The sequence below is a fragment of the Hyperolius riggenbachi genome, chromosome 9, assembly GCF_040937935.1.
Source record: "Hyperolius riggenbachi isolate aHypRig1 chromosome 9, aHypRig1.pri, whole genome shotgun sequence".
Classification (NCBI taxonomy): Eukaryota; Metazoa; Chordata; class Amphibia; order Anura; family Hyperoliidae; genus Hyperolius; species Hyperolius riggenbachi.
Genome location: NC_090654.1, coordinates 72,812,505 through 72,839,050, shown reverse-complemented (window position 1 = coordinate 72,839,050; position 26,546 = coordinate 72,812,505). Strand labels below are relative to the sequence as shown.

Below are 26,546 nucleotides of genomic sequence, written 5' to 3'. Positions count from 1 at the left end.
CTCTGGAGGCTGAGAGGCAGATGCTGAGTGACAGGGTTGGCTGCTGGTTTTTAGCTGGACTCTGGAGGCTGAGAGGCAGATGCTGAGTGACAGGGTTGGCTGCTGGTTTTTAGCTGGACTCTGGAGGCTGAGAGGCAGAGGCTGAGTGACAGGGTTGGGGGGTGGCTTTTAGCTGGACTCTGGAGGCTGAGAGGCAGAGGCTGAGTGACAGGGTTGGCTGCTGGTTTTTAGCTGGACTATGGAGGCTGAGAGGCAGAGGCTGAGTGACAGGGTTGGGGGGTGGCTTTTAGCTGGACTCTGGAGGCTGAGAGGCAGAGGCTGAGTGACAAGGTTGGCTGCTGGTTTTTAGCTGGACTCTGGAGGCTGAGAGGCAGAGGCTGAGTGACAGGGTTGGCTGCTGGTTTTTAGCTGGACTCTGGAGGCTGAGAGGCAGAGGCTGAGTGACAGGGTTGGCTGCTGGTTTTTAGCTGGACTCTGGAGGCTGAGATGCAGAGGCTGTGTGACAGGGTTGGCTGCTGGTTTTTAGCTGGACTCTGGAGGCTGAGAGGCAGAGGCTGAGTGACAGGGTTGGGGGGTGGCTTTTAGCTGGACTCTGGAGGCTGAGAGGCAGAGGCTGAGTGACAGGGTTGGCTGCTGGTTTTTAGCTGGACTCTGGAGGCTGAGAGGCAGATGCTGAGTGACAGGGTTGGCTGCTGGTTTTTAGCTAGACTCTGGAGGCTGAGAGGCAGATGCTGAGTGACAGGGTTGGCTGCTGGTTTTTAGCTGGACTCTGGAGGCTGAGAGGCAGAGGCTGAGTGACAGGGTTGGCTGCTGGTTTTTAGCTGGACTCTGGAGGCTGAGAGGCAGATGGTTGCTTTCTGCAAGCTGTAGCAAGGTAAAAAGGTACATGTCATATGTGATTAAATATGTAATTTTTTAAGATAAAGCTTTTATTTAAGGATTAGAAATTATCTTTCAGTTATAGATGTGTTTCAGCAGATGGCCTCCGATTGAAAATTAAGAATGTTAATCCTCTTTGCTGCTACAGCAGATTTTCTTTGAAGAGCAACACCATATTTGATCTGTTATTACATTCAATGGTTAAGGCTATGTACTACCACGTAATACGTGTTCTTTGTGCAGACATGTGCATGTGGTGTTTAGATTTTAATGGGGGAAAATGTGTGTTTAGGTGCTGGCAGTAGAAACTTGTACTAGGTGAGGTGAGAACACTCAGCTCCTTCCACTATCTATTTCTCCCCTCCTGATATATTCTGTGCTGCTGGAGGAGTCTCCTCCTTCCACTATCTGTCTCTTCCCTACTGATATACTCTGTGCTGCTGGGGGACTCTGCTCCTTCCACTGTCTACCTCTCCTCTCCTGATATACTCTGTGCTGCTGGGGGACTCTGCTCCTTCCACTATCTACCTCTCCTCTCCTGATATATTCTGTGCTGCTGGAGGACTCTGCTCCTTCCACTATCTATTTCTCCCCTCTGATATACTCTGTGCTGCTGGAGGACTCTGCTCCTTCCACTATCTATCTCTCTCCTTCTGATATATTCTGTGCTGCTGGAGGACTCTGCTCCTTCCAGAGCTGGGACAAGGTCTTCCAGCACCCAAGGCTGAGACACCAAAGTGCGCCCCTCCATCCCTCCCACCCCAGCTGTCACACACTGATTGCTATTAGACTAAGAGGCGCCCCAGGGCCCCCAACCTCCCCAACACCTTAATATCTAGTTATCTGGCTTGCAGTCACTGCCATGTATCCACTTTTCTTATTTCTTTCTGCTTCATACACAATTAGGAATGACAGCTGAATGAATTGTGCGCCCCCTCCTACACTGCGCTCTGAGGCTGGAGCCTCTCCAGCCTATGCTGCGGCCCGGCCCTGGCTCCTTCCACTATCTATTTCTCCCCTCCTGATATACTCTGTGCTGCTGGAGGAGTCTGCTCCTTCCACTATTTATCTCTCCTCTCCTGATATACTTTGTGCTGCTGGAGGACTCTGCTCCTTCCACTATCTCTCCCCCCCTGATATACTCTGTGCTGCTGGAGGAGTCTGCTCCTTTTACTATCCCCCCCCCCTTTCCCCTCCAATATACGCTGTGCTGCTGGAAGACTCTGCTCCTTTCACTGTTATCTCTACTCTAACAATATACTCTGTGCTGCTGGAGGACCCTGCTCCTTCCACTATCTATCTCTCCTCTACTGATATACTTTGTGCTGCTGGAGGACTTTGCTCCTTCCCCTATCTCTTCCCTACTGATATACTGTGTGCTGCTGGAGGACTCTGCTCCTTCTGCTGTCTAACCCGCTTCTCCTGATATTCTCTGTGCTGCTGGAAGACTTTGCTCCCTCCTCTGTATCTCCGGCCTCCTGATATACTCTGTGCTGCTGGAGAACTCTGCTTCTTCCACTATCTAACCCTCCTCTCCTGATGTACTCTGTGCTGCTGGAAGACTCTGCTCCTTTCTCGATCTATCTCTCCTCTACTGATATACTCTGACATTGTGCGCAGGTACAGAGCGCCCTACTGCCCAACCCCACAGACCTGAAAAGGGCTGAGGGGGGCATGTAGGTGAGAGTGGAGGACTGCTTCCCATACATGTCAGCTCCCTCCATTTTTAAAATTGTTCTCAGCTCTGGTATCTTTTAACATAGTCATCATTTCAATTACAGCTAAATTTGCAATTACGATGCAAAATCATAATGCGACATTTCAAACTATTGTGCATTTATTTTGCACATAATTAAAATTATGATGCCTAATTTTGGCAAAAACTCATAATTTCATGAAAATATAACTTTCTCATGCCCATAGACTTCAATGCATTCAAGTGCAAAATGTGTTTTGTCATGCAAAATTGCCCATCTATTTTTTTAAAATATTCTCCAATGTGCAGAAAGTGATGGTTAAAGGAGAATGTCCTTATTCATTCATCACTACTCAGTAGACACATGGCTGAAATACTGTGAACATACAGTACTGTCACATGTTAGGTAAAAATTTGTCAGTGGTAGTTTTTTACATAATTTTGCACAACTTGCGGAAATTATATGACATGAAGATTACCCACAAAATTGTAATTACGATCAGAATCATAATTCCAAAAATGTTCAAAATTACCCATTAGGATCAACACTACGGCCGATATTCTATTAACTATTTCTCCTAAAATTTCTCCTAGGTGATATTTACACAACTTGTTAATAAAATGCCTTTTAAGCCACCAGCAAGAAAGAAAATACTCAGAATAATTTTGACAGTACTTTTTCATTGACTTTTTGGTACTTTTTTTCAATCGCAGAATGAGCAGAAGTTATTTTTAAACAGAAGATGAAACAATGGCCTCAATTCACTAAGATCATGCTGGAGATATTAACCACCCTGGCGTTCTGATTAAATCGCCAGGGTGGCTGCGGGAGGGTTTTTTTTAAATAAAAAAAAAACTATTTCATGCAGCCAACTGAAAGTTGGCTGCATGAAAGCCCACTAGAGGGCGCTCCGGAGGCGATCTTCCGATCGCCTCCGGCGCCCAGAATAAACAAGGAAGGCCGCAATGAGCGGCCTTCCTTGTTTTGCTTATATCGTCGCCATAGCGACGATCGGAGTGACGTCATCGACGTCAGCCGACGTCGTGACGTCAGCCGCCTCCGATCCAGCCCTTAGCGCTGGCCGGAACTTTTTGTTCCGGCTACGCTGGGCTCAGGCGGCTGGGGGGACCCTCTTTCGCCGCTGCTCGCGGCGAATCGCCGCAGAGCGGCGGCGATCAGGCAGCACACGCGGCTGGCAAAGTGCCGGCTGCGTGTGCTGCTTTTTATTTCATTAAAATCGGCCCAGCAGGGCCTGAGCGGCAGCCGCTGGCGGTGTTGGACGAGCTGAGCTCGTCCAGACCGCTCAGCTGGTTAAGGCAAGAGAAAACTTACCTCCACATAGTGAGAGAGTTATCTTATCTCTTCATTCCTTACGTTACCTCTTCTGTAGTTAATTTACCTCCTCTGTAGTTAATTTACCTCCTCTGTAGTTAATTTACCTCCTCTGTGGTTAATTTACCTCCTCTGTAGTTAATTTACCTCCTCTGTAGTTAATTTACCTCCTCTGTAGTTATTTTCACATGCAGTTAATGAACAGCCTGTCTTTAACTCTGGAGTTATTTTAAAGGGAAGGTTCAGGGACTATCTGAAAAAAATAAAAATCCCCATCCACTTACCTGGGGCTTCCTCCAGCCCGTGGCAGGCAGGAGGTGCCCTCGGCGCCGCTCCGCAGGCTCCCGGTGGTCTCCGGTGGCGCGCCCGACCTGGCCAGGCCGGCGGCCAGGTTGGGCTCTTCTGCGCTCCAAGGCCCGGCACTTCTGCGTCCCACGCCGGCGCTCTGACGTCATCGGACGTCCTCCGGGCTGTACTGCGCAGGGCACCTCCTGCCTGCCACGGGCTGGAGGAAGCCCCAGGTAAGTGGATGGGGATTTTTATTTTTTTCAGATAGTCCCTGAACCTTCCCTTTAAGGATTGAAGAGTTAACTTAAAGACAGAAGAGTTAACTTTAGGTTTGCCTGAGGTAAAATGTTTCCTGAATACTACATGCCTTATCACCATGGTAACAACTCTAGAAGAGTTATTAAAGACAGGACATAAGCTTAGTGAATTGAGGCCATTATCTCCTAGGAGAAAACTTAGGAGAAAAAGTGGATTGAATAAGGCAGGGAACAGACTAGGCAGAAACAGTAGCGCTGCAGAGAGCGGTAGCGTTTTTGCCGTTAATACAAGTCTATAGGCCGCATGTAAAAATGCATATGTGCATTTTACATGGTGGGTTTTTGAAAACACACGACTTGCTGTATATTTTTGAAAAAAAAACATGTAAAACACACATAATGTTTCTCAATGGAGATGCAGGGGATTGTGTTATTATATGCAGGGTTTTTTTATATGCTACTGTATTTGGTTGAATTCCCTCTTGAGCGGAGAACGGACATTTTTTGTTTATTCTCTGTCCATCGCTAAACTGACAGTGAATGGCTCCTGTTTTATAAATGGTAGCTGTTCACACTTGTCACTCTGCAATGGATCCGTGGGATCCATCGTGGTAAGCGGGCAGCACTTCTGTGCAGTCTGCAATAGCCCTGGGCAAGCGGATGCGTTTACCATAGAGCCTATTGGGGGTAACGCATCTGCCCCGGGCTGTAGCCAGACCACAGCGGACCATCAGAGCAGACACTTCACAGTTCACTCCTGCTGGCCGCACGTGTGGTTCAGCTCAAGTGGGAACACAGCCTTTAACTTCATTGATTATTGGAAATGATGAAAAATGCCAACACGAAATGCACCAAAAACGCCTGAAAAACGCACACACAAAATAGAAATGCAGACGCATACAAAAACTCAGCAAAAAAGGAATGACGGACAGTGCAGAACACGCATGGTTTTCTACACTGTCTAGTGTGCTCCCAGCCTAAGGACCCTTTCACACTGGGGCGGTGCGTCAAATTGACGCACTGCTGCCGCACTCCATTGCCAACCTATGGGGGAAATCACATTACCTCCTCGCGGTGCGCTGGAAGTCCTCAATCTGATGTGCTTCCAAAACTACGTTACCGTGCGCAATTGCATTGCTCTGCGTCTGACCGGAAGTCATGTTAGTCTATAGCGACGCAGGGATTTTAAAAATGTTGGCAGTGGTGATGTGACGACGTTACTAAACGCTTGCGCGGAAGCATATTTTTTATAATACGCTTCTGTGCACTTCCGCATACCCGAAACAGGAAGTGACCGCAAAGTGCACGTCACTTCTTGCTTGGCCCGATACCAGACAGGGAATACCGTGTAACGTGGTATTCCCTGAAGGCTTGTTTTTGGCGGTGCGGTGCTGCAGGCGCGCCACACCGCAACGCTGATGCCAGTTTATAGTGTGAAACCGGCCTCAAGGCTACATCCTTGGGAAATTCACACATTTCTCAAGAAGTTGCTGCAAAATTCTAGACACACAGTAAACTGCAGTAATCAGTTTAAATCAACCAAAAATGCTAAAAAAAAAAAAAAAAAAAAAATTAAACAGATGATTGATTTAGTACCATGCTATTCTTGTTATTACTTTCATAATCCAGCCCAAAAAATTACACAATGAGAACCACCACCTGTCTTTTGTTTTTGCACTTGTGTATTTTTTTTTTTACCACTAATCTGAGCAGCATAGAAATGTATTAAATTAAATTTTACAAACGCAAAGATATAAGTGAAATTCTAATTAAACTGACATCCTATGCAAGTCGCTCGCCGGATGCCTGAAATCCCAGAACGCCAATAAGAGGGAAGAAATGAAAACTGAAGGGGTGATTTGGTGGAGCGATTCCCCGTGACTCTGGCAATAAAAGAGCCTCTATTCATTTTTGATGATCTTCTAATTGCAGGTGTGCCGTGGCTGCGTGGCTGTCTGCTCAGAAATGACTGCTAGCCACATATTTCCTGACGGACTCCGCCGTACAATCAGCAGCCTACATAATGGCATGATGGGAATTGGTGGATGTGGACTTCAGCCAATTGCCTATTCTGTGGGAGGGGGGGGAGAGGTAGTATGTTTGTTAAAGGCAATGTACAGTAATTGTCTTTTCTTGCCAGAAGTTAGTAGTACTAGTAATATGTTTTTGTACTTAATCATGTAACATAAAATTAGCTTTCTGCAACCCTTATTCCACAGTACAGACCTCACCTTTCATCTCTTTCTGTTAAAGGACCACTGTCACCAAAATCATAAAAGTTGAAAAAAATGTAAACACATACAAATAAATATGTTACTTTCAGAGTAAAATGAGACATACTGTAAATTACTTTTCTCCTACGCTGCTGTCACTTACTGTAGGTTGTAGTAATCTGACAGAACTGACAGGTTTTGGACTAGCCCATCTCCTAATGGAGGATTCTCTCGGTTTTCTTTATTTTCAAAAGCACTTAGGCCTTGTTCACATTATAGGCATTTTTGTAAAATTTTAAGAGCGGGCGATTTTCAAATTCAACCTGAAAGCGCTTGTGCAATGATTCTCTATGAGAGAGTTCATATCTGAGCAGTTCGTTTGCGATCCGCTTAGAAAAGCGGTGCTTGGGCCATTTTTGAGGCGATTTGCCTCAATGTAAGGTATAGAAAAAACGCAAAACGCTCACAAAATCGCTTTGGCAAGCATTTGCATGAGTTTTTAAAAAAAAAAATACATTGTATATATTTTTTTCCGGATCAAAAGACGGAAGCGCTCTGCAAAAGCACTTACAAAAATGCCCACAAAAAATGAGCGAACGCGCAGGAAATCGTCGAAAAACACTGAAAAAAAAGACCACCGTGGACAGACTCGCAAGCCGAACACAATGTGAACAAGGCCTTAGTGAAGGCAGATGCTCTGTTCAACGGCCAAAAAAAGTGTGCAGTGAGCAGCCAAGCTGGCCTACACCCCCCATGAAGAAATGGACTGGTTTTAAACCTGTGAATGCTGTTTCCAGTATTATGCACTGTTTCTTATGGGTTATGTAATCTGACAGACTCATCACTATATTAATACAGCATATTTGCATTTAGCACTTTATTATAATTTACTGAACTCGGGTTCAACCAACCACAGACTTTTTGAGCTCCCAGAGTTGGTTTGTGTATGTATTCATTGTGTGGTGTATGATATAGCAATAACAGGCACTATAATAATAATAATGATAATAATATATTTACATTTGGCATGATTGTAACAGCAAGGAGGTCATATGAACAATGTGGTTTTTGTTTTTAAATGTTTTTATCAATAGTGTCAGACATATTATTATTAGGTTATTACTATTTTTGATCATATGGAATAAAAAACTTTTGTATACTTTTCTAAATTATAACTCTGAATGGTGCTGTATTTTTAAAGGGCCCTCTTTCTTTACAAATGTAAGCATTTATTAATGTTTTTAATTAGTTATTATGTATAGAATGCTTGGGAGGTCCAATTTAAAACCTGCACTGGGGCCCAAAGCTCCTAAGCTACGCCACTGTTTATTGCTAAACATATCGCTAAATGTATGATTTTGTTTGCACCTTACGCTATTTTCTGAATATCTGATGTTGTTTAGAGAACGGGAGGGAGTTTTTGTATTTGGATTGTATTCGCTATAGATTAACTCAGTTCTGTATGTGTCTATTTTTGCTTATCTCTCAGGTATTTGACGTATCAGTGTAAGGAATTCAGTCTGATGTGCTTTAACACAATTGGTGGCTTAAACAGAAGTTTGACTACCAGCAGCCAGGTAATGAAAGCCAAGACAGCCTGTCTGCATTTACACCTATTGATGTTTGCCTGAACTTAATGTTATACAGTAGTAATAAATAAGCAAGGCATACAACATGCACTGTATTCCCACTGTATGTGGCAGCCTCTCTTTTTTAGGCCTCTTTTACATGAACAGCTGACAGCCATACACTTAAAGGGACTCCGAGCAGTGCAGAAACTATGAAAAGATGCATACCATTTTGAAGCTCTCTTTCTCCTCTTTCCATCGACACATAAACCGGCACCCTACGCCTTTTAGTTTTCGATATTTTTGCGATCGAAATCGCAGAGGCCGCGATTTTGATCGCGAAAATAGCGAAAACTAAAAGGCGTAGGGCGGAGGTTTATATATCGTTGGAAAGAGGAGAAAGAGAGCTTCAAAATGGTATGCATCTTTCCATAATTTCTGCACTGCTCGGAGTCCCTTTAACTGCTTGTCAGCCGCTCCTGCTAATTTGCAGGGTGCTTGCTGTCCAGCTCTTGCAGCGATCTCTTGCGTGTGCATCTGAGCGGGCAGCAGCTTCTAGGGACACTGTTGTTTGTTTTTTTTACCAGGCAGCAATGTGACCGTATGCCAGTCACTGACACACTTGCAATTCCTAGAAGTTTAGTAGTTACAAACGCTCCCATTTGTAGCATTGTTTTGTAACGGGAAGGTGCTTAACCCCAGCAATTGGGTGACTAAATGGCTAATCGCAATGTTTAGCTGGTTGTGTGAAAGAGCCCATAGGGTGCATCACAGCAACCAATGGTTGACAAATCATTTAGAGGAGTAAAGTTCCTTCTGGTTCACACTTATTAAAATTCACGTGTAGTGCTGTTGTTTGAATTCAGGACATCGTGGCTCCGAACCCAAACACACGCATTTAGCACTATTTTAGCACCAAACAGCAAGACAGTGTGCATTTCATAGAGGTCCAGTACTTCCTCTTTCCAGGTCGGTTGGAGGAAGTATTGGAGTTAAAGAGGCATTCCAGGGAAAATAACGTAATGAACAAAAGTGCTTCATTTTTACAATAATTATGTATAACTACTTTAGTATTTGCCCATTGTAAAGTCTTTCCTCTCCCTGATTTACATTCTGACATTTACCATATGGTGACATTTTTACTGCTGGCAGGTGATGTCAGTGAAAGTAGCTGCTGCTTGCTTTTTTGGCAGTTGTAAACAGCTGTTATTTCCCACAATACAACAAGGCTCCTACAGAGTGATGTCAGAACCATGGTCCTGACATCACACTGTGGGAGGGGTTTCACCACAATATCAGCCATACAGAGCCCCCTGATGATCCATTTGCAGAGCCACCCTTTGACCTGAGTGCCATCTTCCAGGGGGGGTGCTCCTGCCGCCCTGGCCGCATATCTGGGACCAGCTGCGGGCTCTGGCTGGGTCCATCTCGCTCTCGCCGCCTCTCGCCCTGCCCCCTGGTACCGCTGGGGGCGAAGACCAACAAACTGTTGCTGTGGGCTGCGGCGCTGCCTCTAGGAGTGTGAGACTCCGCTTGGCCCCGCGATATGTCAGATTGGATGGAGACGCGCTGTGGCTCAGGCTGCTGTAGAGAAGCGCGCAGCACGTGTGCCACCCTGCCCTTTGTCCTCCTGACTCCTGAGTGACGACGAGTCCTTCTCCTTTCCAGCTCCCAGAATCCTGTCAGGCAGCAGCTACACTGGCACTGAGTCTGCAGACTGCTCTGCAGACAGTAAGAATAGAAGACCAGCAAAAAATCCCCAACCTCCCTACGCTAAAGGGGGAATATGCTTAAGCATGCCGCTAGTCTAGATACACTAAGGGTGGGGTGGCGGTGGGGGGGACGGGTGCTCAGGGGGATCTGCTGCCTAAATACACTAAAAGGGGATCTGCAACCTAAGCCTATATACAGTACACTAAGGGGGAATCTGCCTATATAGACACTAAAGGGGGGGATCTGCCTACATATACAAGACTAGTAGCCTATATGCACTAATAGGCAGATCCCCCCCCCCCCCCCTACCCGAGTGTATATAGGCTACTAGTCTTGTATATGTAGGCAGATCCCTCCTTTAGTATATATAGGCAGATTCCACCCCCCCCCACCTTCTGTATATAGGCTACTAGTCTTGTATGTGTAGGCAGATCCTCCCTTTAGTATATACAGGCAGATCCATCCCTTAGTGTATATAGGCTACTAGTCTTGTATATGTAGGCAGATCCCCCCTTTAGTATTTATAGGCTGCCTATATATACTAAAAAGGGGATCTGCCTACATATACAAGACTAGTAGCCTATATACACTAAGGGGGGGATCAGCCTGTATATACTAAAGGGGAATCTGCCTACATACACAAAAGTTGGGGGGGGGGGGGGAATCTGTCTTGACTGTCTATATACACTAAAGGGTGCATCTGTTGCCTATATACACTTAGGCCTCGTTCACATTGCGTTCCATTTGCATTTGTGCTGGGCGTTTTTTTAAGCTTTCTTTCCCCTGCTGTGAGTGGTGTGATTTCTCAGGATAAAAGGTGAATTGCATATGGACCTGTGTGTGTGTGTGTCATAGCTCCCAACTTTTTGGGAGCCCTGTCCCTCTTTCACCCTCATTTGTCCCTCTTTCAGGACTTTGTCCCTTTTTCTATATAAATATATATATATTTCTGTACTAAAAATGTGTTTGATTGACTCTAAACTTTATTCTCATCCTTTAAATTGATATATTACTAATTTTAAAATGTTACTATGAAGGAAAATGAACCAGAATAGAAAGGACCAGTGTGGTTTGAATTATAAAACAACATATTTTTCTTATGAAATTTGTATGGTATGCGTGACTAGATGCGTGGTGGGGGCGTGGCCAGGGGTGTGGCAAGGGAGTGGCTTAAGTGTCCCTTTTTCTCGTCTCAAAAAGTTGGGAGGTATGTGTGTGTGTGTTCGCGCGTGCGTGTGTGTGTGTGTGTGTTCGCACGCGCAAAGAGGGTGAATGGGGAGGGGGGGCACCAAAATCTGGTTACCCTCAGGGCGCTGTGAAACCTAAGGCCGGCCCTGTCCATTTGAGTAAAGGTAAAGATTTCTCATGGAAAAGGGGGTCTCAGCAACTGATTGGGATGAAGTTCAATCCTTGGTCACGGTTTCTCTTTATATTAAACGCACCCCGTCCTGCTGTTCCGTGCTGAAATGGTGCTGAATGCGGGTGTGCTGGTTCCGGACCATGTGTTGCTGCATTCAAACAACAACACTATTCACGTGTGAATTTGTGAAAATGGGTTTGCTGCAGTTTTAATGTATTTCAATGGCATTGTATTGCGAACCTGATCCTGGGAGCACCCACCTATGGGCTCAAATCTTCAAGTGTGTGCCTCGATCCTCACCCCTGTACCATGGGGTCTCAATCCAAGTTTCCAGTGAAGGATCGGCACCACAACCAGTATTAATAGCTCAAATACTTTATTTAAATCATTAAAAGACCAGCAACGACAGTCCGCTGTTTCGGCATAAGCTGCCTTTCTCAAGTTGCCATAATGTCAAATGCAAACAAACAATTCACCACTTTACTTATATACCCATAGCCCCACCCCTTAGGGCGTACCCGGTACATGTGCATCTACCTGGGAAGGAGGGGAGCACTTGCATTTAAAAATTCACTCACCAATCAGTTTGCAGCAACAGACCCACAACCGCCGACTGCATAATCCATTGCCGGCAAAATGACCTCTGCATCATGTCAATTCACGCCGCTCTACACGGAAGCGGCGGTCTCGCAATGCCAGACAAGTCACATGACCGGCTCATGACCAATCATCTGCGCCCTGTGTCCAGCCTATAGGAAAGCAGTCAGCCTCGGCCAGTAAGAGGCTGTAGGATGTGCGCATCACACAGGGGATACGAAGCACGGATAGTGCCGCCCCTAGCAACAGTAACAAAAACATTAAAGCGCACCATCCATACTCACGTGCCCTGCCAAGTTATAGGAGTCGATCTGTCACTGCAAACAGGGTCCACAGCTCCCAAACTCCTTCATGCACAGGTGCAGAGGTCCTTTTGCCGGCAATGGATTATGCAGTCGGCGGTTGTGGGTCTGTTGCTGCAAACTGATTGGTAAGTGAATTTTTAAATGCAAGTGCGCCGATTGGTGCATATTACTGGATGTAGTTCTCCATCAGGTCCGGCTCCCCTCCTTCCCAGGTAGATGCACATGTACCGGGTACGCCCTAAGGGGTGGGGCTATGGGTATATAAGTAAAGTGGTGAATTGTTTGTTTGCATTTGACATTATGGCAACTTGAGAAAGGCAGCTTATGCCGAAACAGCGGACTGTCGTTGCTGGTCTTTTAATGATTTAAATAAAGTATTTGAGCTATTAATACTGGTTGTGGTGCCGATCCTTCACTGGAAAATTGCATTGTATTGTACAGTATTTTAGATTGAGTGCGAATTTGCGTGTTTAAATTTTCTGCATTTTAAAATTTGAACAGCAGGTTTGCTTTTATTTTGTGTGGTGTAGAAATCATGTTCCAATCCCAGTCACTGGGAATGCATAAAAATTGCAGAAGGATCACGTTTTACACAAAAAAGGTTTTGAAGTTAATTAGATGCATTTTTCATTTAAATTAGTTTCATTGGTATTCATGAAGAATTTGTGTTGCGATTTTGTGCATACAAACGCATTTAAAATTAGCAAATTCACACACCAATGTTTGGACAGAGAAGAACAGAAAAGTCGTAACAGCAGAATGGTGAATGCAAGAAATCACACGCTCTTTCCACAATGAGAAGTGTGAACCTTCCCTAACTCTTTTGAGGCCCTGTTTGCAGTGGTCAGTCGTGTTGCAGAATAATTCTGCATGTCAACTCACTGCCCATACAATTCTCTGGGCCTGTTCACAGTACTACGTTTTAACTGATCGCGTTATTCCAACTCACTGTAGGCAGGCTTTGTATGAAAGTCTATGTCTAGTCTCTGTTGTAGTTCACACCCGCCATAACGCATTATAACACGTGGGTTATGCAACTGACCACTGTGAACCTAGCCTAAAAACTACAAAAAAAAAAGCTTAAAGGCAACCTGAAGTGAGAGGCTGCCATTATTTATTTCCTTTTAAACAAAACCAGTTGCCTGGCTGTCCTCCTGATCTCTCTGACCTCAATAGTATCTGAATCACACACCTGAAACAAGCATGCGGATAATCTTGTCAGAGTTTTGTCAGAAACATCTGTTCTGCTGCATGCTTGTTCAGTGTCTATGGCTAAATATATTAGAGGCAGAAGATCAGCAGGACAACCAGGCAATGTGTATTGTTGAAAATTAAATTAACATGTCAGCCTCTATAGTCCCCTAACTTTAGGTTCCCTTTAAGGCATTCTGGTCTTTCTGTTCATAATCCCTCCCGGCACTTCATGGTGGCCTTGAGGCAAAAACGATTGGCCTTTCTCTCTCGTCTAGAAGAATATAAATTATATAACAACTCCCAGTCCACGCGGGGAGGAATCACAAGCCAATTGTATTCGCCGAGAACGATTGGCATGCCCAAATGCACAAGCACGTCATGTGATGCGACCAGTCTGTTTCCTGAAATGCCTTGTCACATTGATCAGTCCACTCTCATTTCTGCCCCTTCTGTAGCAAGCTGTTCAGCAGCTGCAGCATTATTGCCAAGCTTGGCACAAAACCACTGTAGTAATTTACAAACCCCGAAAGGACCATCGCTGGGTTATATCTTTAGGTAGCGGAGCCTAATACTCTGCTTGGATGTTTTTCTTGGCATGTTCACAAGTAACATGGCCACAGTATTGTATAGGATTTTGAAGGGATAAGTCGTTTGCTTTGTTAGCTCACAGTCAGAGCCATATTCTTTAAGTTGTGTCACATGATTTCCACTTGCATCATATGTATCACTTCTGGCTGCATCACACTAGGCAGAAGTCCAGGTCCCACGCCAGAGGCAATGGAGCTTGCTTTATATAATTGTGTGCTCCATCTACTTTGCTTTACATGGGCCAGCGGCTACACACATACTTCAGCATGGATAACTGGTGCGTTGTGTTGATCCAAACATGCCATCTATCTTGGATGATCTATAATTATTTTTAATTGATCCTAGCAAGCTGTTGTAATTATTGCATATGCCATGGCTCCAATGAACCGATCCTTTGAATCGTGAAACGCACGTCAGGCCACCATGTCTGTCAATGCGTAATATGTTTGCTTTTTAATCTATATCCATTTTTTTTGTGTTTATGTTTAATAAACACTTTATATTTATACTGTGGTTCACCCCATTGTGTCCTTTAAATCCCATTTATTTTTGCTTGTTGTTCTCTTCTAGGTGGAAACACTTGAACAGAGGCACCAGTCATAGAGTAAAATACACTAAAAACAGTTTAAAGAGGGAGGTAGTGATGGACTTACCTCCCCAAGAAGAATAGAATTTCAGGCAAAAATTGGCTTTATTTGACTACTCCACAGTGCAACACGTTTCACAGGCATGACCCGCTTCATCAGGCAAGACAGGGAGTAACTGGGAGGCATAGCAAACTTGGCTAATAACATAGTCCAGTAAACTATGCATTGAAATCATACTATACATTCTGTTTTTGTTTTTGTTTTTTTTGGGGGGGGGGGGGGTGTTTGAATGTGTTGATGCTCTATCATTTGTGTTCGTCACAACAATATCATGTAAGCAACATTGTGTTAAGGAATGCCCTGAAGAAGAACTTGGCTATTGACTCTTTGCCAACTGGCAAGCGCTAAAGCAATAAGAAATACTTATTTGTTGCACTGGTACAGTCATTTTTGTGTGACATCTATTTGTAAGAAAGCCTGAGAAAGATTGACTTTGCTAAACTTCTGTATGCCAGTCAGAGTGTAAAACATGACTAGCGAATGGAGCTGCTTTTGAAAAATGTTTAAAAAATGACTCCAGCAATATGTGTGTACAAGAAAAAAAAGTGTGAAACCCCCTTCCCCCAACAAAAAGTCCTTTATAACCTCCCAGATAGCACTGTATGAATATTTAAGGAGGAGCTCCATAGGGTGATAAAACATGTGGACTTACCTTCTCATAGAAGATGACAAGTCATTTATTTAAGATGATGCATTTTGCCGGATGCAGCTGGCGTCCTCAGGTAATAGTCTCTTCAAATAAGATTTGAAGCTATGCACGTCTTTGTAATCCCTTGTCCACCATGGAGGCTAGTATTCCCCGGAGTATATGAAACACACAAGCATGAAGCTCAACCCCCTGAGCAGAACCACCCCCTTTGCTCTATAGTGCTAACAAGAACGTTGCAAAAGTAGGTTGGCATTCCCGCTATGAAAAGCGGCTTTTGTCCTGATATTACAGACGTTTCTACCGCTAGCACCCAGAAGGAGGTGGTACACAGTAGCGTCACTAGGGGGGTGCGGTAGGTGCGGTCCGCACCAGGTGTCACTAGCAGAGGGGGGTGACAGCAAGCTCCAGGCTAAGGGAAAGTGGAGCAGGCTTTGTAAATATAGACCAGGCTAGTGCCTGCTGTACTTCTCCCTCCCGCTCTTCTCCCTTCTGGCTGCTCCTTGGTGAGCTTATAACAGAGTTCAGAAGCCACCAGGGCCACATGGTGCTCATTTTAACTCCCCCCTATAACAAGCGATGTTACTGCATAGTGAGGTTGGAGGTTCATGGGGTAAGAGGGGGTGACACCATGAGTTTCCGCACCGGGTGACACCAACCCTAGTGACGCCTCTGGTGGTACAACAATATCAAGGGGATTTATGTGCAATGGGAAAGCCCCTTTAATAAGTGAACCCCTAGCTATCTACCCCCTCTTGTGTATTTATGTAAAAGAGGTGATTTATGCCCCTTGCCTATTTACCCTTAAAAAGTTATAACACCCAGTGAAAAGAAAAAAAATAATTTTGCATAACAGTTTAACCAGTTGGCGTTTTGTTAGAAATTAAATATGGCATATGTGGTTTGCGCCTGATTTTTTTTCCCTGTAAAATGACTATAATATAAAACATTTTTGGGTAAAAAATATTACACAGAGAAAGCTTAGGTTGTCCTAAAAAAACTAAATATGCATCACTTAGATGGTACAAGTAACTAAAAAGTTACTGCTGTATCAAAATCAATCTAGCTAAGGTGTCAGCAACACCTTGGATCACAAAGTAGTTAAGATAAGTTGAACAAAACAAAAACCTTTTCCTCTCTTTTTTTTATATTAATGCTTCTGGAATTCATTTTCATTTCTATCTGTACATACTTCTGCATTTTACTGTTTTCTTCATTATACAGTACAGTTCCAGGTCCCTGCTTGTCCACGGCTGCTGCAAAGGCCATGGGCATTATGGGAATTATGGGAACAGCCCCCAAACTTCCTATGAACAATACTGTTGTTCACTCTGAGCCTTCGTGAACCAAATATGAGTTATTTGGGGAGGATTTTACATTTATCCGAAGATGAGCAGCAACACTACTTGCTATAGGTCTGCAAACATCCCCAGAGCTCTTTATCCTGTCTTACCACAGAGAGGTGATTTTTCATGATTTAGCTAACACTGTGTGTAGTATAGTTTTGCCTTATGATATATCTTACACAGCTCCAAATGTATAATAAACCACAGAGCAGGTAAGACAATGCAGCCATGGTGGTGCATCTAGGAGCAGGTAGATGAGATGAGACAAGGAGCAGGCCCCATTCTCTGCTCTCCTCTCATCAGAAAAGTAACTAAGTTGTTTATTGCACTAATTTGGCTTGGAGGCCTCCAGGGGGCCATTACTGATTTACAATATCCTCCTTTCCCTCTCTCATTCTCTCCCCTGTCTGTGACCTGACATGAAGATGCCTAATGAGATCTACCTCATAGCAACCATATAATTTGATTACATTAACCCCACATTTGCTGGCGGGAAAAAGTCTCTCTTCCTGTGTCCACAATAGAGCATTGTCTGGGTGGTGTCCCTGTTTCATACCATTGTAGCACAATCATCGTTCTTAAAGTGAATCCGAGGTGGCAGAAAATAAAGTTAGATGCTTATCTAGGTAAAGGGAAGCCTCTGGAACTTCCAGAGGTTTCCCATCTCCTCCTTAATCCCACCGTTACCATGCATGGACCCTTTGAGCATACTGTATCTGACAAGCTTGTGGCTGCGCCCCCTGCAATGTATGAGCACAGCTGTTTTGTGCCTGCATGACTATGGTCGTGCATGCGCAGTAAGCCAAACCTGGTTGACACGAGTGGATCCGTGATACTACGTAGACGTGCCCATACTTGTGCAAGTGCAGTATGGTTGTGCTGGTGCGTGAAGGGGAGCGCAATCACAAGCTAAAAGAGGGTCCCGATCAGCAGTGGTGGGGTTGAAGAGGACATGAGAAGCCTTTAGAGGATCTAGAAGCTTCCCTCTTCTCAAGTATCTAACTTTTTCCTTTTTCTTCCTCTGTGGGTTTGCTTTAATGCCTAAAGTCAGGCAAGCACATGGTGGTCTTCTACCAACCATCCACCACTTCACTCATCTGGACCTTCCAGGGTTGTATGGCACTCATCAGCAGATAAGGCTGTTTGAAAATTAGTTTTCATGTAGTTCTGAGCCTTATGGTTGTGAACGTTGGTTAGTAGTGGCTGAATAGACAGTTCATGCATAACTGCAATCTTCTGGAGGATCTTGCATCTTGATGTGCGCAGGGCTCCAGAGTCACCAGCCGCTTCAAATACCTCAGCAATGAAGAAAGGTTGATCGGCACTAGATGACAGGCAGGCTGGGAGGAGCAGGTGCATTGGTCGTGCTTCCGGATACCAGCATCAATTTAAAAGTGTAGAAGTGAACAGAGTCGGGCACCGACCACAACAGTTGTTCCAGTAACCTTTAATTCATTCCCAGCATCCCGACAGTACATACAAAGTTAAGGCCTGACAGCCGTTTCGCAGGCTAAATGCTCGCTTCGTCAGAGGCAAGAGATACTATGTCTACCTCATTAGTATCTCTTGCCTCTGATGAAGCGGGCATTTAGGCTGCGAAACGGCTGTCAGACCTTAACTTTGTATGTACTGTCGGGATGCTGCGAATTAATTAAAGGGGCTCAGGGCTCTGACTGACGAAAGTGCAGGGACCCGGTACCGGAGCTGCAGACATCGGAGGACGGCGGCGTGGGAGCAATCCGAGCGGATGGGGCTGGAGGAAGCCCCAGGTATGTATATTTTTTCCCTTTTACTGAGCTCTGGTACACTTTAAAGGTGACTTGAACTGCTGTTGTGGTCGGTGCTCGGACTCTGTTCATTTCTACACTTTAAAATTCGCTTCAAATACCTGTTTGCTGCTTTGTAATGGTATTTTAGCAGCTGCTCTCTTAATCCAATGTATGTGGCTGGCAGAAACCTTCCTCATTTTACCTTATAACAGTATGATGATCGTTCTCAAATTCTCATGAAATATCCAAGGTTGTCATATCTTGTTCAAGGCATTCAACTCTTTCATGTTTTTCTGTAGCAGAGAGATCCTTTTTTTCCCATATTGCTTGAAAATGGTGGTCTGCTTAATAATGTGGAACATCCTTTTTTAGTAGTCTTTCCTTTAATTGGGCTCACATGGCAAACTAATTATCACAGGTGCCTGACATTAATTTCAGTGATCATAAGAGCCCTGAGACACAATACCATCTATGAGTTTATCTGTAAAACAAAATGTTTTATCTTAAAGGCACCTAAAAGGAATACCGAGGTAAAATTAAACTGATGAGATAAAAAAATTGTATCTATCCTCCTTCTCTTAAAAATGACTTTTGTAGATATCCCCCAGTTTTATTTTATATTTAAATCTACTTTTTATGTTTTTACTGTTTCATTGTCTCTGCTCAATGACACATTTTTTGATCTGAACTATTGACCGTTTGTATTTATTCCCTGCTCTAAGAAGCCATTTCCTGCCAGGAAAGTGTTTTATTGCTGTAATTCCTTATCAGTGAGAGATACGCCATTGTTTGACCAGGTCCCAACTGGATAGAAACTGTCACTTGCATTTCTGATGTTTAACTCTTTCAGGAAGGAAAAGAAGAAAAAGGAACACAGCATAGTTTTTTGTGTGTTTGTCACTGTACATATAAACGTCTATTGCATTTTGTCACCTCATTACCCTTTAAGTGCAATTTGCATAAAGATTTGGAACACGGCATAATAATTTGGAACGTGGTGTAAATTACATTGTTTTGTTAATTCAGTGTCATCGCACTTTGCTGGACACAACTGGAGAATACAGTATGCTGCCTCTGCTTCATGGGGGCTGCCATCTTGCTTCCTGCAAAACCTGAAAATGTCATATCTCATTGTAACGATCGGTGTCAACACCCAGAGAGAATCTGATTATTTGTGATCTGCAGTATCACCAGCAATACAGATATATACCCAATTATGGATGATCTGCAGAATCACCAATAATCCGAGTATGACTAACCTCTGGACACCTATATAGTGTGAGTGTTTGGTGCAACAGTAATGACTTTGAGTAGGACCACCCAAGGAGCAGGTGGTCCTTGGCTGTATGAGAATTACCTCCCTCTGGGAAGTGTGAAGACCTTCCAGCAGCCTGAAACTTTCAAAGGGGTGGAGCCCCAGGCTGAATAGCAGGAAGGCCCTGTGGCTAAGTGACACCTAGAAGGTGGGCGTCACAAGCAGCACTGAGAACTAATCCCTCAATAGAGAGTGATAGCTCGCAAAGGTCGGGCAGGCTCGGTCGGCAACACACGAGCAGATAAGGTACAGAGACAAAAGGCTGATTCGGTAACCAGGGACAGGCAGGGTTGGCAACAGGTAAGCAGATATGCGTAGGTACCGAATCAGAAATAGGTCATAACAGATATCAAACAAGGCCTAGTCTTGGGTGTGAGGTCCGTGGTCTCAACACCCTGGAACTAGTCTGAAGTATAACACAATAGTAACACAGTATTCCTAGCCTTGGGTGTGAGGTCCGTGGTCTCAACATCCTGGAACTAGTCTGAAGTATAACACAATAGTAACACAGTATCCCTAGTCTTGGGTGTGAGGTCCGTGGTCTCAACACCCTGGAACTAGTCTGAAGTTCACATACCGTTAGGTGGAGGCTGCGAGCTGTGAGCTGGTGGTGGGTGCTGAGCACAGTATAAGCCTGACGGCCGTTTCGCGCTGTCTAAGCGCTTCTACGGAGCCTCCGTAGAAGCACTTAGACAGCGCAAAACGGCCGTCAGGCTTATCCTGTGCCCAGCACCCACCACCAGCTCACAGCTCGCAGCCTCCACCTAACGGTATGTGAACTTTTTGTACTGCACGTATGTGATGTATCACTGCCTATGGATTAAACACGGATCACAGCAAGTGCCGACTTTGCATCCTTTGTTTCTATTGTCAGACCTTGTCTATTTCCAGTCTGAGCACGCTGTTTGTGCCATAAGGTGAACCTGCCGCAATCCTGCAAGCCCTCCCTATTGCAAGCAGATCCAGCTACAGTGCCGACTCCTTTTCTTTCCCTGTATTCCTTTCATGAACAGTACTAGTCTGAAGTATAACACAATAGTAAATATCACAGTAGTAATCTGGCTCAGTGTGAATTCCCAGGGGCACCTGGTTCCTGTAGGATCTGACTATGGTCTGAGTACTTTCACGTAAGTGTTCGCAACGGCAGACAACTTGAGACTGACCAGCCATAACTATATATAGAGCAGCGCTCCCCGGCGCCACCCATCGCTGATCAACCAATAGCCGCCCGCTCTGAGATCAGCTGACCAACCTGGTCAGCTGATCCCTCTTCGTTTGTCATAAAGGTTCCACCTCTCAGCGCATGCGCGTGTATTCCTCAATCTGTGTGCACTAGAAGGCCCAGCCACATCAGACGCACGGCGCCGCGTGTAAACCGCTGAGCAGAATGTGGAACCAGCCGCCTCGCTGCCAGTCCGCGCTGTGGCTTTTCCGCAATCTATTACACTCATATTGTAAGAGAGGTGCTGCCCCAGGTACTAATGCATCTTATGGTAGTGGAATAACACCCATTATCCTCCATGGATCTGATGAAGAGGTGTGTTTTAAGTCTATGCATGAGTTCCATGTTGGCAATCTTAGTGCCTGTTAAGTTTGGTGAGGTCGAATTGGATGAAAGATTTTAGTTACATTTTTTCTAATCCGTCTCCTTAAAGAGAAACCGTAACCAAGAATTGAGCTTCATTCCAATCAGTAGCTGATACCTCCTTTCCCATGAGAAATATTTTCCTTTTTTCACAAACAGATCATCAGGGGGCTCTGTATGGCTGATATTGTGGTGAAACCCCTCCCACAGTGTGATGTCAAGACCATGGTTCTGACATCACACTGTGGGAGCCTTGTTGCATTGTGGGAAATAACAGCTGTTTGCAGCTGTTTCCAACTACCAAAAAAGCAAGCAACATCTCCTTCCACTGACATCACCTGCCAGCAGTAAAAATGTCACCATGTGATAAATGTCAGAATGTAAATCAGGGAGAGGAAAGATTTTACAATGGGAAAACACTGACTAAATCATTTATACATAATTATGGTAAAAATTGAGCCCTTTTTTATTACATTATTCACTGGAGTTCTTCTATAAAGGACCACTATCATATAAAATTTTACAATTTAAAAAATACATGTAAACACATACAAATAAGCGCAAAATGAGCTATAAATGACTTTTCTCCTATGTTGCTGTCACTCACAGTAGTTAGTAGAAATCTAAGGGAACTGAAGACATCTCTTCATGGGGGATTCTCGGTATTTAATTTATTCTTTACAAAAGCATTCAGTGTAAAGGATCTATATAAAGATGCAGGCCACCTCCCCTACCTGTTTACACACTATTCTGTCAGTTGGACTGAGCAACTGCCATTCACTGAGTTATTTCGAAGATAAAGACAACCCAGAGAATCCCCCATAAGGAGATGGGCTAATCCAAAACCTGTCAATTTTGTCAGATTTCTACTGTCCACTGTAAGTGACAGCAACATAGGAGAAAAGTGATGTATAGTAAATTTTACTCTGGGAGATATCACTTTTTATTTATGTGTTTTCATGTATTTTTAATTTTATATTTTTTTGTGATAGTAGTCATTTAAAATGCCTAGGTTAGCATGATGACCAATGGTGTCAAAGGCCATCTTCGCTGTTTATAGATGATTATTGCAGTTTCACATAGAGGACCTCATTCACCCAGCGTCACACTTGTGATCCAGTTTTCCTCTTTGGTCAGAATATGTCCCTCACCATGATTAAGCTGCCCTGATTTCTTCAGGTTGCAGAGACTTGAGGTAGTCCTCCTATGCAGGGCCATGCACTTACACAGAAGGAAAGTAGAGACACTGAGGATGGTGAGGTGCACATTATGGACTGAGAAGAAAGCTAGTTTGGGCAGCTTGACACAGGTGAACCAAGCGTCCGCTTGGGGCCTCACCTGAAGCAGGGTCTCCTATGCTGCCAGCCCCAGCCCCCCCCCCCCCCCCCATCTGTGACTTGTATGGCCCCCACTGCCTTCGTCACTCACACACAGACCTCAGATCACATTAACAGAGAGGGGAGCAACACAGTAACCACAGAGTACACTGCAGATGCGGAAGTTAAATCATTGCTCACTTCCTGCATGAAGTGTGCCACACAGTTACTGTGTGCTGCTCTCCTCTGTTAGGGTGTATGTGAGTGTTGTGGATGGGGAGGCAGCAGGAAGCTACATACCAGCAACACTGACACCAATGCCCTATACAGGGGAGGGGGGGCACAATGGCTACCTATACTGGAGGGGTTGGCAACTTGGCCATTTAAACTAGGGGGTGGCTACCTACACCGGAGGGCTACCCTTTGGGGGGATACCTATAATACCATTATTATGGGAGAAGGGACCTGCGTCTGAGGGAGGAAGGGCCACAGAAACCTTAGCAGCACCCCTGCATATATGTTACTAAGGTAAGGGGAGTTATTTATCCACTGCCCTGAACACCTGCAACCTATAACCACAGATATTAAACATTTTAATATCTTGAATTTAAACTACTGTTGTTTTTTTTTTTTTTTCTACCAATGCCTGAGACTTTTGAGGTCCAAAAAGGTTGTCTTTATCTGGAAAGGTATCTGCAGATGCTCCAGCCAAACACAGTAAAAACTAATAGCAACGTCGTCCGCATGGCAATCAATGCTTGGTGTGATTTGCCTTCTTAAAACAGAAGGTACTTGTGATAATTCAGCTTTAAGTGAACCTATGTGGTTATCCACAATGCACACTGCAACAGTATTCCTAAGCTTGGGTGTGAGGTCATTGGTCACAACACCCTGGAACTGGTCTAAAGTATAACACAGCAATGACACAGTATCCCTAAGCTTGGGTGTGAGGTCCTTGGTCACAACACCCTGGAACTGGTCTAAAGTATAACACAGTAATGACACAAGCGTAATCTGGCTAAGTGTGAATTCCCAGGTCCACCTGGTTCTAACACATTGTGGGATCTGACTATGGTCTGAGTGCTCACACATATGTATTTGCAACGGCAGACAACCTAAGACTAACCAGCGAGATCTATATATAGTGCAGCGCTCCTCAGCGCCACCCAGTGCCACTCAGCCAATGACAGTCTGCGCTGGGATCAGCTGACCAACCTGATCAGCTGATCCCTCTCCTCCTGGCATAAAGGTCCTGCCTCCCAGCGCACGCGTGCGTAGCTCTCCATCTGTGTGCACTAGAAGGCTCAGACAAACCAGACGCATGCTGCTGTGCGGAAACCGCCGGTCTGAACGCGGAGACAGCCGCCCCGCCGCCAGACCGCGCGGCGGCATCTCCGCAATCCTTTACAGTTAGTCAATGGCAATCCATAAAATACATTCTAAAAGGAGACCTGATTGATTGCTGTTCACTTCCTGTTTATCAAAGTTTCCTCTGAAGGGGCTCATGTTCAGAGAAGCCCCTCTTTGTATTACATGATCCCAATTACTTGCCTCTATTTTGGGAGAAAGAAAGAAGCAAAGCCCTAACAGTAGTGGAGAGATAAGTGTTTTCATTGGATTTATAAGAAAACAAAGAAACCATCTTGTGTGATGCCTGAATAACTAATTAACCTATTTTGGTTTCTGGACGTTGAAACTACGTCCAGAAACCATGTGCGCTACCGCGCGCCCCCGCGGCCGATCGCGCGCGTGCACGCGCACTCCCGGCCGCGGATTCGGTAGTCAGGGAATCAATATATCGGGCTATGAAGCCCGATTACTGATTCCTCTCCCCCGCTGAAAAAGCGACAGCTTCTCTCGGAAGCTGCGCCTTTTCTGGCCGTTCCCTTCCTGATGCGCCACTCTAAGCGTGTGTTACGCTTAGAGTGACGTCATGTAAACAAACTCATGGCCGCCATCTTGTGGCCAAAAAGTAAAACTACACCTGAAAATGAAAATAAATTAAAATCAACACACATTTACATTATAAATCTATTGTTTACCCCCCACCCTCCCAAAACTACCCAAATAAAATGTTTACTATAAATAAAAAAAACCATTACAATAAAAAAAAATGCACCTTTATTTCCAAATAAAATATTGTCGCCATACATTGTGATAATAAATCAGCGCTTGTCAGGCTTGTTGGGGGAGGATTGCAGGATGCTTCAGGGTAGCCAGCGCTGGACTGCCTGCAGCTACAGGGGAGAGGGAAGCCTCATTGGGACCCTGAGGCTTCCCCTCCCGAGCTGAGTACCCCCAGGGGATGTTTTTTTTGTTACAGAGTCTCTTCAAGGCAGGCCTGGTCCATGATGAAGTAACTCCTGGCAGGCAAAGAAAGGAGAAGCGCAATCAGCCATCTGTAGTGCTTAAAATTCTGCCGCACCCATTATTTTGTAGCAGGCAGGTTTTGCTTTCTTAAAGAAAACATTCTTTGTTTCTTTGCAGTGCTGTAAAAATATGCAATCTCCACACTGAGCAAGACAAGACACAGAACATTTATATCGCACCTTTATCCCGGTGGGCTAAAAGCATAAGCCACAGGCGCGCTCAGTAGGCAGTATCAGTGTTAGGGAGTCTTGCCCAAGGTCTCCTTATTGAATAAGTGCTGGATTACTGAACAGAAAGAGCTGAGGTTTGAACCCTGGTTGCCTGTGTCAGAGGCAGAGCCCTTAAAGTAAACCTGAGACGAAAACAAATTAAAAAAATTATACATGCCAGTGGCTTCCTCCAGTCCCCTTCAGGCTAATTAGTCTCTTTCCGGCCTCCCCCGCAGGCTGGATCTTCTGGAAGAAGCCCATTACTTCCCTGAATCGGGGCGCACTGCGCATGCACGATAGGGGAGTGTCCGCCGCCAGACTGTGCCCGCGCTGACTGGACCCGACAGGCATTATTATTTAAGCGAAGGATCCAGGCAGCCTGGGGAGATAATGAGAGACCAATTAGCCTGAAGCGGGCTGAAAGGAAGCCCCGAGTATGTATAATTTATAATGTCTCAGGCAGGGGCGTAGCAATAGGGGGTGCAGCGGTAGCGACCGCATCGGGGCCCTTGGGCCAGAGGGGCCCCGAAGGGCCCTCCCTCAACTACAGTATTAGCTCTCTATTGGTCCTGTGCTCATAATAATCACTTCTATAGATACTTTGAATAGTGGTTATCATTAACAAGCTGTTCCCCATCCCCTTCTTGCACCTCTGACACTGTAGTTGCCATTGGCAGGTTTTGGTGCGCCGTATCAATTGTTATGTATAGAGTGCTTGGGGGGCCCCATTGTAAAGCTTGCATCGGGGCCCACAGCTCCTTAGCTACGCCACTGGTCTCAGGTTTACTTTGCACTAACAGTGCACTACCTAGCAACTAACAAAAAGTGTTCAGCGATCAGACAGATGCTAGGAGGACTTTCATAACATTCATAGAATTCTTTATTATTATCATAAAGCTTGCTATTTTTCTAAACGCAAAACTTTACACTGGTAGCTAGAGCTTCAAAAAACTGAAAAATAGAGGGATCTATTTACATTTACAGATATACCGGTAAATATTTTTTAATCTCATGTTTGTAACTTTTTCCAAAGCTTAGCAATTTCATGGCTTATCGGGAAAAGATCTCATTCTGCTCTGTTTGTTTTCATTTTTCTGATTATAATTTGGATCGTTGGACCTTTTACAATTAATTAGAGGCATTAGTTAGTGGAGGAACTTACCACTAGGAGGCGTACTGAGCAATGGTTCTGCTTTTCACATTTAGGATTCATTAACGTTTAACTTTACTAGCTGATTTTCACTAGGTCTGAGGGCTCTTTTACACGACATGTGATATTGATGATATTTTACATGTGATTCCGATTTTTGATGCAATTAAAAAAAGTCCTACATGTCGCGTTTTTTTTTTCA

General features: G+C 44.7%; 1 protein-coding gene across 4 annotated transcripts in view; it reads left to right on the top strand.

Moving 5' to 3' along the window:
- The window catches only part of FGD5 (FYVE, RhoGEF and PH domain containing 5), a 321,938-nt gene that overhangs the window by 21,689 nt on the left and 273,703 nt on the right, over window positions 1–26,546 (top strand). For 3 of the 4 annotated variants that reach the window (XM_068253043.1, XM_068253044.1, XM_068253041.1), the window contains 2 exons: window positions 8,156–8,243; window positions 14,562–14,737. The gene's annotated coding sequence lies outside the window, so the exon portion shown is untranslated. Of the gene's footprint in view, window positions 1–8,155; window positions 8,244–14,561; window positions 14,738–21,223; window positions 21,252–26,546 lie in introns of those variants that run through there. The other variant, XM_068253045.1, reaches the window with a different exon arrangement.